A 17,250-nucleotide genomic window follows, 5' to 3' on the forward strand; every position below is an offset into this window, starting at 1 on the left:
CCTGCCCAAGAAAAGAATAGAGTTCTTTTTTTTAATTCAAGAAGTACAAGCTTTTCAGTTATTGAATGGCTCCTTGTTCTTTGGTGGTCCAGGTAACAGGTAGTTGCTACAGCAGAGTGACCAAGACAGTAGGAGACTAACTGTTCCCATGCCTTATGTAAGATTTAGGAATAAGAATAATTGAAAGCTAAGTGCTCATTAGAGAAATAGGAACAAAAGGAAATGTTGCATATTTGTTGATGGTATTTTTGTGATCACTTGAAAGTTTTTCTTTAAAGTATCAGTAATGATATAATGGACTTTAATAAATAATGATAAAAGTTTGTTCCTAGAATAATATTAGTTTTCCATACAATTCAAGCTAAAATGGTTAAAGTTCTATTATACTATGTCCTCCATAGATTTATTCTCATATATTTATTTTTAAACTACATTATAGGATTGTGCATATATTATAAATAAAAAAAGATAAGAAGAAAGAACAACAGTGAAATTGATATTCTAGGTATTATATAAAATCTTGGATTTGGTACCCTGTTAACTGAAATCACCTGGTAATGAAATGTAAGCATTCCTCCCAGAGCAGGCTGCAACCTCTATGGCTTATCCCTGACCTCCATTATTTGAAAAAATAAACTTAGCCCTGTGTCCTCAAGTTGAAAAAAAAGACATTGATGCATGAATGTGTGGTGAAATTTTAAAAATATGCAATGACTCCTGGGAAATATACTCTCCCCATTAGAGGAAAGAAATAAGAGAAAGACAGAAATCCTACTTTTTGCTCCTGTGAGTTGTCAATGCACAGCAAGTCTTAGCAATGTTCCCTATGACAATACCTTAGCTAGTTTCTATTTTTAAAGTCCTACTATGCCTCTAAAATAGTCTGGCTGCTTCATCTATAAGAATATTTTTACTACCTCTTCTCTGCTTCCCAAATATCCATGGTAAGCAATGTGCTTGCAGCAATTAGCATTTTCTCAATTTTTATTTTATAAAATTCAGTCACTACTTCCAAATGAACAGAAAGTCTTCAAAGGCAAATCATTTTTCCAGCTAGGGCATGTTATTACATATAGACTGCACTGAGTAGCCCTTACTTTTAGCAGTGGAAATTTTTATGTTGCTAGGGGACTTTCTCTCCAAAGTCATGTTTTATTCTCATCTAAGGTGCCCAATTACAATTGTGTGAATCCCTGTAACCTAGGCATAATAACTCTGCCCTGCTAGAATGAATATACTGGGAGACTTTTATGTAATGATATATTTTTAGAATAAACTAGTAACTCAGGGATCTGTAGGCAGGTACTGTTTGGTTTACATAGTTTCCTTGTTTGTTAAGTTTGGCCAATATTTTAAAAACGACTGATTTGTTATTAAAATCTGTATTTCTAGTTCTTAATAATTGAAAATCTCACAATTGTAAGTCTGGATTCCTGTCTGGCAATCATTAATACATCTGGGGAACTGCTTCCCTCTTTATATAAATAAGATCCTCTAGTGTGTTATCTTCTTTCATGGAGCAGCTTCATTCACTATGCTCCTTACCTGTCTCCTATAGGCTATGTATGGTTTTTGGAATTTCTAGACAGAATATGCAGGATGATGGAAAATTAGATAATAAATTGTGGGCTAATTCTCCTCCTAAATTCATAACCCATTGAGAAAGAGAAAGAATTCAGAAACAGAAGGTAAAATACTAGCTTCAGTTTTAATAAAAACTGATTAAAACGTGTGGCTTTAAGTGTTTGCCCAAATGTGTTTGCAAATGTGCCTATTACCATTAACTCCATCTTCCAGTATAGACCATGGGGTGGCCTACTCAAGGGTCTAAAGAACACACCCACAAGATCCTTGCCTCATATTGGTCTTAGGCAGAGAAGGGAGAAGAGAATGTAATCTCCAGTATTTTCATTTTCTTTTTAGATTAGCTCTGTCAAACAAAGAACCTTGGACAATGAATGTCAAGACTTGTACCAACCACCAATTAGCAATCCACTCCTTCCCCAAAGAGTGGAAATGGTATGAAGAGAGTCAGTGTGGATGGGACACTTCATATGGAGACATAAGTCAAGGAGAATGGTTTGTGTCCTAAAATTAGTATTTTCTAGTAAAACAACACATGGGATATGAATCTTCATAAAGGGACATTATAATGGCAGGTAGTGAGGGAAATAAACACAAAAGAGTAACAGCAGTTATGAGAAATGGTAGTAGCAGAGACTTTCAGATGCCTATCAAGTATCCTTTTTCCACTTATCTAACAAATTAAATTTTGATTTTATCTGGGAGAATTGCCCTACAGGTAAAGGATCAACTTCCTTTTCAACTGGTTTGATCATGTGAGGAAGTCTGGTCACTGAGGTATAATAAGATACATAAGATAGGACTTCCAAGGAGTCTTCTTGCAAGGATGGAAGAAGCAGGTCCTTCTCACCCTTGTCTCATTTCCTATTCCTTGGAACACAAATGTAATGGTTGAAGCTTCAATAATCATCTTAGACCAAGATGACAAAGCAGTGAGCTAGAAAGAATCCCAGGTCCCCAGTGCCGTAGAACCATCATGCCAGTGCCATAATGGTCTATAGAATTATTTCACTTGAGGGAAAAACACACATCTACCTTATTTAAATGATTGTTACTTGAGATTCTGTTTAATGAGGCTGAACTTAAACCAGACTGATAGATTTCAGTATAAAACAAATTATTTCAATGGGAGAAATCATGAATTGACAGAATAAAGAAGTTCTACATCACATCTATATATATAGTGCAAATCATAGTACTACTTGATGTGTCTGTTAAAAAACAGTGATCCAGTTGCATATTTAATATCAAGTAACAAAGCATATAATAGAAAGCATATTATAACCTGTTATTAACTTCCTGCCTCCAGGCTTACTGCTGTGTCCTGTCCTTTTTCCCTGTTCTTTCCTCAGCAAGGCATGAAGTAATCTTACTAACAAAAATTCTAATCACACCTCTCTCTTAAAATGTTTAATGACAAATCTCATGTCTGGCATAAGTTCAAAATCCTTTAGTATGCCATTCAACCTCCTTTATGACCTGATCCTACATTACCTCTTTAACCTCCTTCCCTGCCCCTCCTTACCTCATTTTCTGCCATATATGCCATTCCGTCTCTTTACTGTATTTGTACATGCTGATCCTTTGGACATACTTTCCACTTTTGCACCTGGATAGCAGAAAATGGCTATTCACTCCTCAATTCCATTTCCTATTCCTTCTAAATCTTTCTCAGCTTTCTCTTTTGCATGAGGATTGGATCATGTGACTAGTTTAGGACACAGAATTTTGGTCAAAATGATGGACACAACTTTCTGATCCAGGTGAAAACATTGTACCATCTTTCCAGTTTGCTTGTCTCCATTCATGTAGATGAAAAGGACAGATTCTAAAATGGTGAGGCCACATTATTGATTGAAACTAAAGGAGAGGAAAGTTACCTGGAAAAACCATCACCACCTTGCATCATAATTACTGTGAAAAAAACTCACACCTTTATTGTATCAATCTGCTTTATTTGCTACCACAGCATAGCCTAACATATCCTGACTAATGAAATTGGCCTAATATTTTAAAAGCTTAAGTATCTAAATCAAGCATCTCTTCCTCATGGAAGCTTTTCCTTGTATAAGTTCAACTTAGTTTATATCTGTCATCCAAATATTTCTGAAGCCTTCTGTATGTTTCCATCAACAACTGTGAAAGAAATGGGAAGGAAGGAGGTCTAGGCAGGAGAAGTCAAGATGTGGTGCAGGCTCGACAGCAGCTTTTGCAGACTCCATGACCCTTCAGAACTGTCTTGAGTTGGGCCAAAATGAGCAGGCCTTTAAATTCACACATCGGTCACTGGATGCAGGCTATCAAAGGAAAGAACTTGGGCTTAATCAAGATGATTTCCTAGAGATGACAGCTATAGGCAGTCTGCTGATAGCACTCCCAGAAACTGGACAAGATCTCCTTTGGAGAGAAACGAGGGTTGCATGCCACAGTTTCCACTACAGTGCTCCTCTCTCAGTTCCACAAATATGTCATTGCCCTCACACCATATGACCTTTGCACACATTCTAATTTTGTCCTTTATACCTCAGGTGAATAAAGAGTTATGTGATAAAGCAGAGTATATATTGCCACACACATGTAAAAGGAAATCTTTAATTCAATTGTCGATAGTTCTAGTAAAAGAGTTAAATGAAATTCAATATACAAATCAAAAATATAACTAGCTTATTCTAAAGACTTATAAAGAAGTTAGACTGATTGTTCAAAAAAACTGTAGTTAAGGAAAGGAACATAGGAAATAAACATTATATCTTAGGCTGCTTCTGTATCTCCACTCCTCCCTCCAACAATTTCTAACTCGGAATTTGTTTGAAATGAGCACTTATGAAAGGAGATTTCAAACTGAAAAGAATCCATAAGGCTAAAAGGTAAAAGTTAAATCATTAAAAGTATGTAAAGAATAGCAAAAATAAAAGGCCAAAGAGCAATACTTCACTAATCTTATTATTGGCCATCTAAACAACAAAGATAGACTGAATTCTATGTCAGGGTAGGTGATACTGTATTCTTTAGGATGACTGCAAAAAAGTAGTGTTGGAAGAGAGGGATCAAAATAAATAAACTTTGGAGCCAGAAAATGTTATCATTGGAAAGAATTCATGTTATATCTGTTGAAGGAGTCCTAAAGAAAGACTGATTGTTCTCCCTAAGGTTTGCAGGTTTTTCAGCAAAACAGCTTTTTATGTTTTAACTTATAGCTTTCCTACTGTGCATTGGATATAGATGTGATTTCAAGATCCATTCATAAATATTTGATAAGCACCAATATTTTCCAAGAAAGTTCTATAAACTAGAGATCTAGCAGTTTAAAAAAATGCCACCCGAATAAAACATGAATTCTACTGGGCACAATAAGACAATGAATAAGGTAATAAGTAAAAAATAACAAGTGCTATGGTGAAATACAAAGCAGAGAAAGGAAACTGGGAAAGCATGGGCTGTGCAATTTTAAATAGTTTGTTTTGAAAAGCTTCTCTGTGAAAATGACATTTGTATAAAGACCTAATGAAGATGAGGAAGAATATCATGTGGATTTGGGGTAAAGAAGAAATTGCAATTGCAAAGAACATCAGGTAGGAATATGCTGGGAGAGTGTAAAGAATAGGAAGGTGACCACTACAGTTGAAATGCAGTGAGCACAGGGACATAAGTGGAAATGTCATCACAGAAGAAAAACAGGGTCAGATACTATGAGATCTTACAACGGGTTCAGGAAAATATAAGCAATTTGACTTTTATACTAAGTGAAATGGACTGAAAAAAATACCCCCTGAAACTTAAGAGAAAATACTGAATCTGTGAAAAAAGAAAAGGAGATTATTTCAAAAGTAAAATTCTGTGATGAAAATAAAGAGTTATAGAAAATAAAAATTAGACTAAAATCATAAAGCAGTTAAAAGTGCAGACAATCAATTTGAGGACATCTTCCGAGATATAGAAGAAAAGCTAATTGGATAAAAAGGATAAATAAGCAAACAAACAAAAATCACCCTAGGAATTCTAATATCTAATTAATAGTACATTCAAAGAAATGTGAGAGAAAATAATTAAAGAAAAGGTTCAAGAATTGAAGTACATGAATCTTTAAATTGAAATGGCCTACAGATTGCCCAGAGTAAGGAATAAAAAAGATCCATAAAAACATAAGTAACAAAGGACAAAATGAGGACTAATATGGTCATATAAAAAAGACCACACATCAGAATAACGTTATACCTCTTACCAGTAAATACTGGAGCTAGAAAACAATGGAATATATATTAGTCAAGATAGGCTAATTTCTGTAACAACTCTCAAATTCAAGGTATTTTACACAGGGATTTTCATTCTCTCTCATAGCTCAGCCATATGTCTGTGATATAGGACTGAGGGTCCCAGGTCTTCTCATACAGTGCCTCTGCTGCCATCTAGGGACTTAGATTTCTCTCCGGGACTCCATGCATCAGCTGCAATCCAAGGGAAGGCGTATTGTTGCAGAACTCATGAGGAAGTTGTAAGGGCTGGGCCTGGAAAGGGCATACATCACTTAATCTCAGGCACATGGCACCCTCTAACAGCAAAGAGGGCCCAGAGGAAAATGAAAGCATATGTCTTTGCCATATACCCCTTCCACAGCTCTAAAGGAATACGGTTTCCAATCCAGAACCTTACCAGCTTTCATTCAAATCTGAAGGTAGATTAAAGAGTTCTTCAGACATGCAAGATTTCAAACTTACCATTCTTGTGTAATTTCAAGAAATTAGTGAAAGATAGTCCAGCAAAATGAGCAAGTTAATCAAGAAACGGAAATCAGATGTTTAAGAGGAGAAAAATATTGAAGACTAGGTCTAGACTCACAGGGACGGAAGGTCTCAAGATGACAGGTAGGCATTAAGCTTAGAGAACAGCCAGTGTATACAAGAGAACAAAGAATTTGAGGGGTGTGTCTGAATCAGAAAATAAAATGGAAAGATTTGAATTTACTGATAGGCATTTGTTTTCTTATGGACAAAGAGTTTGGAAATATATTGGTGATGTTTCCATGAAAAACTAACCAAACGAATAAGAGGATCAATATTAATTGTACAAAAAATAAAGAGTCATGCAAGAAATTGCAACTACAGTAAAATATGACTTAGCTATGAATTAAATTATATATGCATAAAAATTAAACATTCAGCATTGTTTTAAGTGCACTTTATGATACAACCACAGCATGGTGGGTGGGGGGAAGAATATATGCATGCATGGTGTGGTGTTTAAGAGAATTAAATCATCACAACTAAAAATTAGTATCAGTAAACACATATCATTTAAAAAACAGAGGTAAATATCTGAAGAAACACCTATAAGAACTGAACTTTGTGACGTCCAAGGACTAGGATATAGGTTTGTTGAGTTTTCTTAAGAGACTTGTAAATCTATTGTCATGGCAAGACAAAGGCATCCACAATTGCCAAGTGTTTTCCATCCTTGCTTTACAGCTATACAATTTAGAATAAATAAAAAAGGTTAATATTGTAATTAAATTGGGAAAGCATATTTGGAAGGAAATTATTTGGCTTCAGCAAGTTTTATTTATAACTGCATGAGTTTAAGTCAATCATATCACATAAAATCAAGGAAAGAGAAGTACTGAATTTTACTTCGCAGATTACTAGATTTCATTACTAGAATTACTAAAGAGGGTGAGAACCCTAGGCAGTTTACATGTACATATAACTAGAGAAATGGCAAATGGAAACATTCACAGGTGAATTAGGAGGGGCCATGAGAAAAACAACAGAGGTCCAGAAATTAATGAAAGAGGTGTGGATAGGAAAGTCAGTGTAACTTAAAAAAGATAGCAAAGATAGTCAAAATGAAGCGTTCTTAGTAGTTACACTAAAATATTTTAAAACTTTAAAGTGACTTAAGTAATATACTAAGTAAATTAAATGAAAAAAAGATATATTTTCCTTGATTTTTTCCATTATTTATTGATGAGAGAATAGCTGGGTAAAGAGTGTGATGTTCTTAAGATAGTAGCCATTACAGCATATTTAAAAAGAAGAGTTTAAAATTGTGTGATGAGGCTATTGGGAAAAGCCAAGTCTTGAGACACAGGGTCTGCACATAGGGGATTCTGTAAATTACTGTCTGGTTTGGCCACCTTTGACAGAAGTGTACTGTCCTTGCAGAAGGCAGAGCATGTTTGTGAAAGGACAGGGCATTGCATAAGCCACAACACAGGAACTAATTTAAATACTTTTTCTTGAGGAAGACCATTGTATAGTAAAGAGACCTGAATTTTTGGCTTCCCTACTGACTAATTAGGCTTCTTTCTCCTCTTGTGTCTATAGAAAATGGTCTGGTTCTGTGGTCTTATGCTAATCCTTTTCAGAAGAATGACTTTAGGTAGTGAAGTCATCCCATAGCTGTGGAGACAATCTGAAGAAAAGGACAAATGGCAGCGTGGTAATGTGGAAAGGAATAGGCTTTGCAGTCCTATGTGGCCAGGCATCCGGTGTTTGCTGATGATCGGCAATATTTAGGATTTGTTGACCCTTCGGCACTTTATCATCCCTTCCATTAGCCTCCTCAAACTGAGTTTCTTCACAAAAACTCTTTATAATAATATTAAATACCAGATATGGACATTTGGTTAATCCTCAGGTTTACCACTTACTGTGGTATTCGTGTCTTGAAGGGAGTGACTACTAATTCCACTTGAGTTTTCTGATTTATAAAATGAAAGGAGAATCCTTGGTTTTCTTACATGACAGCATGTAGTATTTCTCTTCATTGCATTCTCTGTAGTAAATGATTTCCCTTGTTAAATACCATTGAAGGACATCTGTACACCCTTATGGTAAAAAAAAAAAAGTGAATTTAGAAACTCTATTTAGCTTGCTCAGCAAGAGGTAAATGCACCCCACAGATACTCTGGGTATATCTCAGAAGAGTAATGAGTGGTTTTTTTATAGGGATTTTTTTGTGCTGGTTGATGCTCAGGATGGGTTAGGTTTGTGAGGACCAGTCCAGCAATTAGTATCTAATAATCTTTTTCAGGAGGGAGGAACAAAGGAGACTGGAATGTCACTGGTAAAAAAAGCACTCAGGTGAGGACTTTAGTTATTGCACAGCTGTATGTGGTCTTGTGTGTGTCTTGTTGGAAACATTATTTTCTGTTGACCTTATCATATCTCATTGCAAATATCACTGATGATCTGTTAGGAACATCATCATCAGGACTAAATTTCACTTTCTCACTATATATACTCCATTCTTTCTATAACTAAACCTATAAAATCACTACTATCATTAGCCATCTAGAGATAAAGAAACAGTGGTAGAGAGAGTTGAAGTAACATTCAAAGTTACAAGGTCATTAAAGAGTGGAATACTCTCTTTCTCAGCAACTCAACTCAGTTTATTGAAAATCTTTACTTTAATCCTTCAAGGCTTATGTCATTTACCATCAAACAATGAAACTCTTGCATTCTACCAAGTCAGAATTCATTTCTTCTTTCATTACTTCAAAAACACTCCATATCCTTGTAAAATTACCATGCCATATGGGAAGAGGATTTAGCTCAATTTTAATATTTGCATAGTTTGAATTGCAGGATAAGTTCCTGTTTATCTCTCACCTAGAGTTTTTTCTTTTCCTAGCTTGGGAAAGCCTTTAATATTCCTCTAATTACAATCCACTTCCCTGTGTACTTGGACAGAGTTAATTGACAAAAAAAGCTATAAATTATTTTGGTTTCTGGTTTCTTTCCTCAGATCTAGTTTATATCCTCAAATAAATAGAATCAGAGCTCTTTCCTGATGTCCTTCCTCCACTACATTGATTTCCTCCTAGTCACACTCTCCTTTGGAGCTGTTGAGGTGCTTAGATTACCTTCTGCTCCGTTATTTATTGGGATGACCAAGTAGCTTTAAATTGTTTTGTTGGTTTTTTCTCCCATTTCTCTTGTAACAATCAGTTAAACTGTCACTTGTTTTACTTTACACATAGACAGATATAGAAAATAATGTGATATTAACCCCAAAATTTCTAGGCAGGAACAATGATCCACAGTGATATTAATAGCCCACATGTTATTGACTCATTGCTCCCTACCTCCTGGTGTTAAGTACTGAGTTCCCAAGTCAAAATCTCTAACAGTTCTTTCTGGAAGTCTAATGGGTATCATACATACAGTGAAGACAAATATGTATTTTCCTTATGTTTGCACACAGTACGTGTTGTGTGCAGCACACATATGCTCTGAGATAAATTCATTCAAGCTTTCCTATTTTGGTTTAACACTGATGTTCACTATCAGAAACCCATTAAGGGAGGTGACTTACCACCTCCAGAGCTGACAGCAATCTCCAGTAATACACAGAACATTCCCTAGAGCTGTTCTGCTCAAACTACCTGCACTGAAAGAACTGTTTTATCCCCTAATCTGACACAAAACCAATACCTTTGTAAAATACAATAAAAATTAGTTTCTAGAAAAATAGCATATTCGTGAATGTCACAGCAATGTCAAACTACTCTCAAAGTTTCTGAATGCTTAGCCTCAGTTTCTGCGCTAATAGTTCACAGACTGTGACCAATCGCAAATCACGCTTTTGAGTAGCACCGCCCTTGAACTTGGTCTCCTAACACCCTCATGTTGCCACACCTTCACAGGAACCCTTGTTCTTCAGTGTTCAGCCAGAGCGCGTATTATTAAAAAGTCAGCAGAAAACTCACATCTCCAGGTCTGTGTTGTGCTTTTATCATCTGGGCCCTAGAAGTAATGTTATACATGGGTCTCAGTAAGAGCATTATGAAGAAATCTTATTTAAACTTTATCCTTCTTCCATAGACTGAGGCCTGGAATATAGGGCTCAGGAAAGTCACCATGCTGATTCTCCTGTCTCTCCACTTCTCTTCTTCTGAGACACATCCTCAAAGGATCCAGCTGCCCTCGTTTATGAACTCATAACAACAGATAATTTGAGCGTCACTGCCCAAGCAGTTTACCAGAATTTTGTTTCCAGCTCAGACTCTGTCTTCATGTGATTCCAGTTCCACATATGGTAATTCAGGGGCAGCGTCAGCCACTGTGTGAAAAAGTGCAGATTGTGAGTTATTTTGTCACTCTTTTCTATGTAGGGAAGAAATGAATGTGCTTGCTAAGGGCCCAGCTCTGTGCCGAGTGCTTTACTTACCTTCTTCAATTCACAAGGCAACTTTTTGAGATGGTCACAGGCATCATTTCCACTGTATAGCTAAGGATACAGATACTTAGAAAACTTAAGTAACTGGACTAAGGGGACCCAACCAGTGATGAGTAGAGCTGGAATGAGTAACGTTGCCTACAAAAACAGGAACAAGAGAAAGTAATGAATAAGCAGTGTATAAAAATAATGTTCAAAAGTTGATGCAAAAATATTGGTGTCTTAAGCAGGTAGGAATATATTGCATAACAAATTCCTCTATATCAAACAGCTTGGAAAAAAGAAGAAAGAAAAGACAACTGGCATTTATTTTGAGCAATAGGACAATATTTGCTTATCTGACAGGTCTGTCTGATTCGCTGGGAGAAGCTAAATAATTTGAGAAGAGGGATACATGTTATGAGAAGGTTTGTGACCACCCCTCCATTCAAGGAATGTACCCCCACCGGCTTGGCCTGTAACTTTAATTCCACCCACACTCTGTTTCAACTCCGGTGTATCAGCTCAGGCTTTGAGAAGGAAGTGCCTGGGGGAGCCCAGACTCCAAAGACATTGGCTCGGCTGGTTGCCATATCCGTTGCATTGACCTCTGCCATGGTTCTGTTGCAGTTAGCCAATTCCTGTGACTTTGGGTTCAGGAGATATTATCTAGGCCTTCCTTCTTGTTGCAACTCTGGCCCTTCCTAGCAGTGCTTCTCCATCTGTTTCTGCCTCCACCCCCTCCAGCTAGTGATTATATATGTTTATAGGACTGGTTCCTACTTCCTCCAGCTTATTTCATAACCATCCCGAATTTGGCCAGAAGTACTGCGTATCTGTTTGTTTTCCCTGCCTGGTGCCTCACCCTCTCCAGCTAACAGAGCCACTCTCTCCTTGTGGGGGAGGGTGATTCATGCAGGTGGGGGGAGGGCTGGTGCTATGCTAGTCACACCACAGGCAGCATTTATTTCAGAAACTTTCTGGACCAAGTCCTCAGTGGGGCATATTAGTCTGAGCTCTCTAAGGAGTTTCTCTTTCTCTTGAGGGAGTTCTTGGATTGCCGGTGCCCTCTTGCCTACCAGTCACACACGGATGAGGAAACTGGAGACAGTACTTGAATACTTATTTCTATACAGTTCTGAAGAGAGTAACATTGTATTAATGTCAGTAGCTCTTAAAGCCAAATTATGTTGAGTAGGATTATTTGTCATTTGCAGCCAAAGTACTTCTGGTTAAAGCACTGATCTAACTGCAAACCTGGCTGTGGTCCCCGAGGCCCTGAATTTTGCGTCTCTTCCTAGATCTGCCACCATTTAAGACCAACTGTCCCCTCTTTGTCCACGTTACCATGTTTTTTACAACCCACTGGTCTAACCAGGCTTTTCATCCTAGACTTTCTGAGGCTATTCTGCCCTCTTGCATAGGATCAGATGTGAGAAATGTTAAAAAAGTCCAGGAAGCTTTCTCCCATCTGTATTTTAAACACTAGGTTTCCTAACAGGAAACAAAGGCCCAGTTTAACACCAGGATAGTAAAAAATGAATTAAAGAAACTACTTTATAAATACTGATGCCAAGTCCTTTAGTAACAACTGCTGCAAAAACAGAGTTCCAGGGATGATATCAGAAGAAAAAATTCTTAGGAACAAAATAAATGCAAAAAGTCAATATCCACAATCAGTAAAAATAACTGGTTTAGAGTGAATAAGAAATAAAGAAAATATAATGGGAATGAAAAAATTGTGAATAAAAGTAATATAATAATATAACTTTTTAAAGGAATAAACTACACACTAAACTTGTAAAGAAGGTCTGTTAATGTGTTTATCAATCAATACCCTTATTAGGATGCTCAATACATGTTTGCTTATGATAGCTCAGCAAAGAATATTTTAGGAATTTTCTTAGAAACAAATGGTACTGTGAAACAACTTTAATCCTTTATCTTCTATGCATTAATTAGATTTTCCTATTACCAATTGATGTAAGATATCTTTGTGGAGAGTTTTTTATTGCTTTACGGAACAGTAAGCCCCAGCAATTGAAAAGCGGCAATTGAAATCAGTGTGGAAGAGATTGAATCTTAAAGCAAGGACTGCCAATGCTGCTCAAAGGAGATATGACATTTTAGGGTAAAATCTTGCCAAAGGTCAAAATGTGGAAAAATAGAGAGATGCAAAATCACCTTATATGAGGTCACTGCTCAAGGGGAAGAGGTTTGGAGGCTCAAGGTTGGAAATTCACCATTTAAGATGGTTGAGTGCAAGGAAAGGATTTTAAACTACTTAGCAAGGGAGGATAGAACCTTAACTGTGATCAATAAGGTAGTAATCAAGTAAGGCTTTTTAGAATAGACACACTGTGATTATTTTGAAAAATAGGATTAACACTATTATGAAAAAAAATGCCGGAAAGAACAAAATATGCAATCAAGATGCAAAGTAAGTGTGAAATAACTTAGGAGAAGGGTGTGCTTTGTTTGCAGTAACTACTGAGCATTATGGTTTTGAAACGTAATGTTTGACAGGACAAATAGCAGACAACTGACCAGGTTGTAGATGTAAGACTGATAATGTAAAAACAAAATACATGGGTATTTTAAAGGTTAAGTAATAGAAAAGTTTTATGTTTTTATATGCCACATCAAAAATATACTAATAAAATATGTGTGCAGATACAAGGAATAGAACACATGAAACTCTTTAGAAAGCGAAACACCACATAAATGCAAAGCACTATATTATTACACCTTGAAGTCCTTGTATTTCTAGATGCATATTCATTCACACAGAACCAGTGTTTTCCTTTGAGTAGTTTCCTTTTTCCCTCTTTTTTGGGTGGCAAAGGAGTGGTGTTTGAAAGAATTAAAATGAAAGATATAAATACAGTTCATACCTGAGTATGCATTTTTAAGCAACACTATTCAAAAATGGCCAAAAACCAGTTACCAAGAGAGTCTTAGAAGAGAGTGAGAGTCCCCCAAAAGAAGAAAGTCAGTGAATGAAAGATGTATGCTAGAAAGATTTACAATATTTCATACCCACTGTTGAATTAAAACCAAAAGCGTATAGATTATTATAGATTATCGATTATAGCAAGCCACAGAAAATGTGGTATTGAATTTTTCAATAATCCATGATCATATAACACTAATATCCTCTGTGCCACCTGTATTACATAATGAAAACTAGATAATAACTTTTGGTCCACAAAAGAATATGCATTATGCAGCACTAGAGACACACATTACATTTCAATTGTGATTTAACTCCTGAGAAATGTACTCAAGTTTCAATACTGAGTTTCAAGGCTAGGGGAATCATTCTATAAAGGACTATAAACCAGTGGTACAAACATCCAAAAGAGTGGAGCTTGAGAGCAACAGCAAGGGGATGTAGTGAAACCGCAAAGGGGTATATTTGAAAAGGCGTGTGCAATGTGACTTATTGTAATTTTTATACATGGCTGATAAAGTGATGTTTCATTTTTGTAAGATAAAGAAAGGGTATGAGATTTTTACACTCACTGAAAGACCATGTTGAAAGGAAGTAAGTGTTTAAGTATCTCTTATTCTACTTTTAGACAGGCACAATGCTACATACAGAAGACACCGATTTTAAAAACATAGTATTTATCCTCCTGGAGCTTCTGGGCTGTCTTAGTCTGTTCAGACTGACATCACAAAATACCATAGATTGGGGGTGCTTAACAGCAATTTATTTCTCAGTTCTGGAGTCCAGGAAGTCCAAGGTCAAGGTGCCAGCCAATTCAGTTCCTGGTGAGAGCTTTCTTCCTGGCTTACAAATGGCTGCCTTCTAGCTCTGCCCTCACATGACCCTTCTGTGCTCAAGGGGAGAGGGAGAACAAGCTCTCTGGTATCTCTTCTTATAAGGCACTAATCCTATCAGACTGGGCCCCACTCTCATGACCTCATCTCTAACCTAATTATGTCCGAAAGGCCACATCTCCAAATGACCCCAAATATTGGGGTTAGGGGTTAAACATATGAATAGTGTCAGGCAGTGGGGGACACACAAATCAGTCCCTAGCATGGGCTAAAAAGGATAAAGATAGTGAATTCACAGACTGATGAATCTTCACAAAGTGGACAAACTATTGAAAACTGCTAGGTCAAGAGATAAAATGTTGCAGAAATTTTAGCTCCCAACATTCCCCTTCCAGTCACAACCACACAGCCCATCTGAAGGCAACCATTTCCTAGTATCTGGCAGCATTAAGTAGTTTTTAATGTTGATTAGTTTTGTCTATTTTGAAAATTAATATATAATATATATTATTTTGTATCTGGTTTTTTCTTCACTAGCAATAATAACCTGAGATTCATCTATATTGCTGGCATAGCAATACTTCATTTCTTTTCATAGCTGCACAGTAGTCCATTGTGTAAAAATAGCACAGTTAATTTTCTTGTTTTATTTTGGTGGTCATTCTTTTTCCTCACTTTTTGGCTATTACACATAATGCAAGTTATGAACATTTTTGTATATATGCTTTGGGAATCAGATATACACAGTACTGATTGGTATATGCCTAGTAGTGGAATCGCTGAGGTAGAGTATATGTGAGTGCTCAGATCTGTAATACCACTGCAGTTTTCCAGAGGTGCTACAAATTAAAATTCCCAACAACAGTGTATGAGGGTCCCAGTTATGGTGCCACTTTATGGTCCTGTTAGTCTCACTCATCTTACCCATTCTGGTATGTTTGCAGTGGTATCTAATTGAGATTTTACTTTTTAATTTGCATTTCTCTGAATACTTTTTAATGTATTTTATTTTTCCAGTATTTGTATTTGAGTATCTGGGGATTTTTTCTTACTGATTTTTAGGAGATCTTTATGTACTCTGTATATGCATAATTTCTAAGTTATGTATGTTGCAAATATGTTCTTTCACACTGTGGCTTGTTTTTCACTATCTTGAGAGTAACTTTTAATAACAGAACACCTTAACTTTAACACATCTAAGTTACCAATTTTTTCCTTTATGGTTAGGTATAAGTATTTCCTGCTTAAGAAATATTTACCTACAACTGTCGTAAATATGTACCATGTATTTTAATCTAAGAGCTATGTTTTATCTCTTTTATTCAAGATGTAACTTAATAATAATAATTTAATTCACTTGGAATTGGTTTTTGTTCATGTTGAAAGAAAGGGTTAAATTTATTGTTTTCGCAAATGAAACAGCATCAATTATTAAATAGACAATCTTTTTCCTACTGCTCTAAAGTATCATCTCCTATGAATCAAGTGGTTTTATATGTTTTGTTTTGGTCTATTCTGGACTCCCTAGTCTTGTCAGTGACCTGTTTATCTAAATTTCCATCCATATCCCCACACTGTCTTAATTACTGTATCTTAATAACAATTATTACAATCTGTAGTGTAAGTCTTAAAGCTTTGTTCTACTTCCAGCTTGTCTTGGCTATTCTGGGCTGTTTGCCCTTCATGTAAATTTTAGAATATTGTCAATTTGTACAAAATAAAGCTTCTGGAATGTTCATCAGTATTACATTGACTGTATGGATTTATCTATGGATAAATTTGGAGAAAATTGATGTTTTTATTCATGAACATATGCTCTTCCTCATATTAAGACTTTCTTTAATCTCACAAAAATATTTTGTGTTTTTGTAAAATTTGTGTACAACTTTTGTGAGATTTATCATTAGGTATTCAATGGTTTTTTATTCTATGTAAATAATAACTTCTTGATTTCATTTTATAATGGTTTGTGGTTGGTAAATAGAAATACAATTGAATTAGCTTACTGACTTTTTATCTAAAGACTATCTTAAATTTAGATATTAATTCCAATAGTCTTCAGGGATTCTTTGGGATTTTCTGCATGTATACAATATAATTTGGAAAAGACATTATTGTTTCTTTCTTTTGAATTGTTATATCATTTTTTTCATGATAGGTTGCACTGGCAACAATCTTGAATACATATTTGAATAGAAGTAGTTACAGGGGTTGTACTTATTCTTGATTTCAGATGGAAATATTACTATGAGTGTTTTTATAGGTACCATTTATCCAAAGGAGAATTTCTTCTTTCCCAATTTACTAATAATTTTTGTGATAGTTTTTTTGCATCTTTTGAGATAATATGTTTTTATCATTTATCCTATTAATATGGTACATTACTTCGATTGGTTAGCAGTTTTAGAACAAATTTTTCATTCATAGAGTAAATCCAATTTGGTTGTGATGTAGATTTTCTTCTTTTTCTATCATTTTTTTAAGAAGTTATAAGAGATTTGTTTATCTTTTCCCATTCTGTAAAAAATTATTCACCTTATAAAACAAATTGGAAATTGTTCCCTCTTTGCTTTTCTCTGAAGTAGTTCATATACAATTATGTTACTTTTTCTAAATGACTTGCAAAGTTTACTTCTGAACCAACCAGTCTACTTTTTCTTGGAAGAAGGTCTTTATTTAGAGATCCAACTATTTTCATACACCTAGGACCATTGCTTCCAT

The 17,250-nt window shown here is 35.7% G+C and overlaps 1 long non-coding RNA gene across 1 annotated transcript in view; it reads left to right on the plus strand.

Moving 5' to 3' along the window:
• Positions 1-17,250, plus strand: part of LOC118925685 (uncharacterized) — a 159,291-nt gene that overhangs the window by 108,655 nt on the left and 33,386 nt on the right. The gene's annotated exons all lie outside the window — the stretch shown is intronic.

This window comes from Manis pentadactyla, chromosome 5 (assembly GCF_030020395.1).
Source record: "Manis pentadactyla isolate mManPen7 chromosome 5, mManPen7.hap1, whole genome shotgun sequence".
Lineage (NCBI taxonomy): Eukaryota > Metazoa > Chordata > Mammalia > Pholidota > Manidae > Manis > Manis pentadactyla.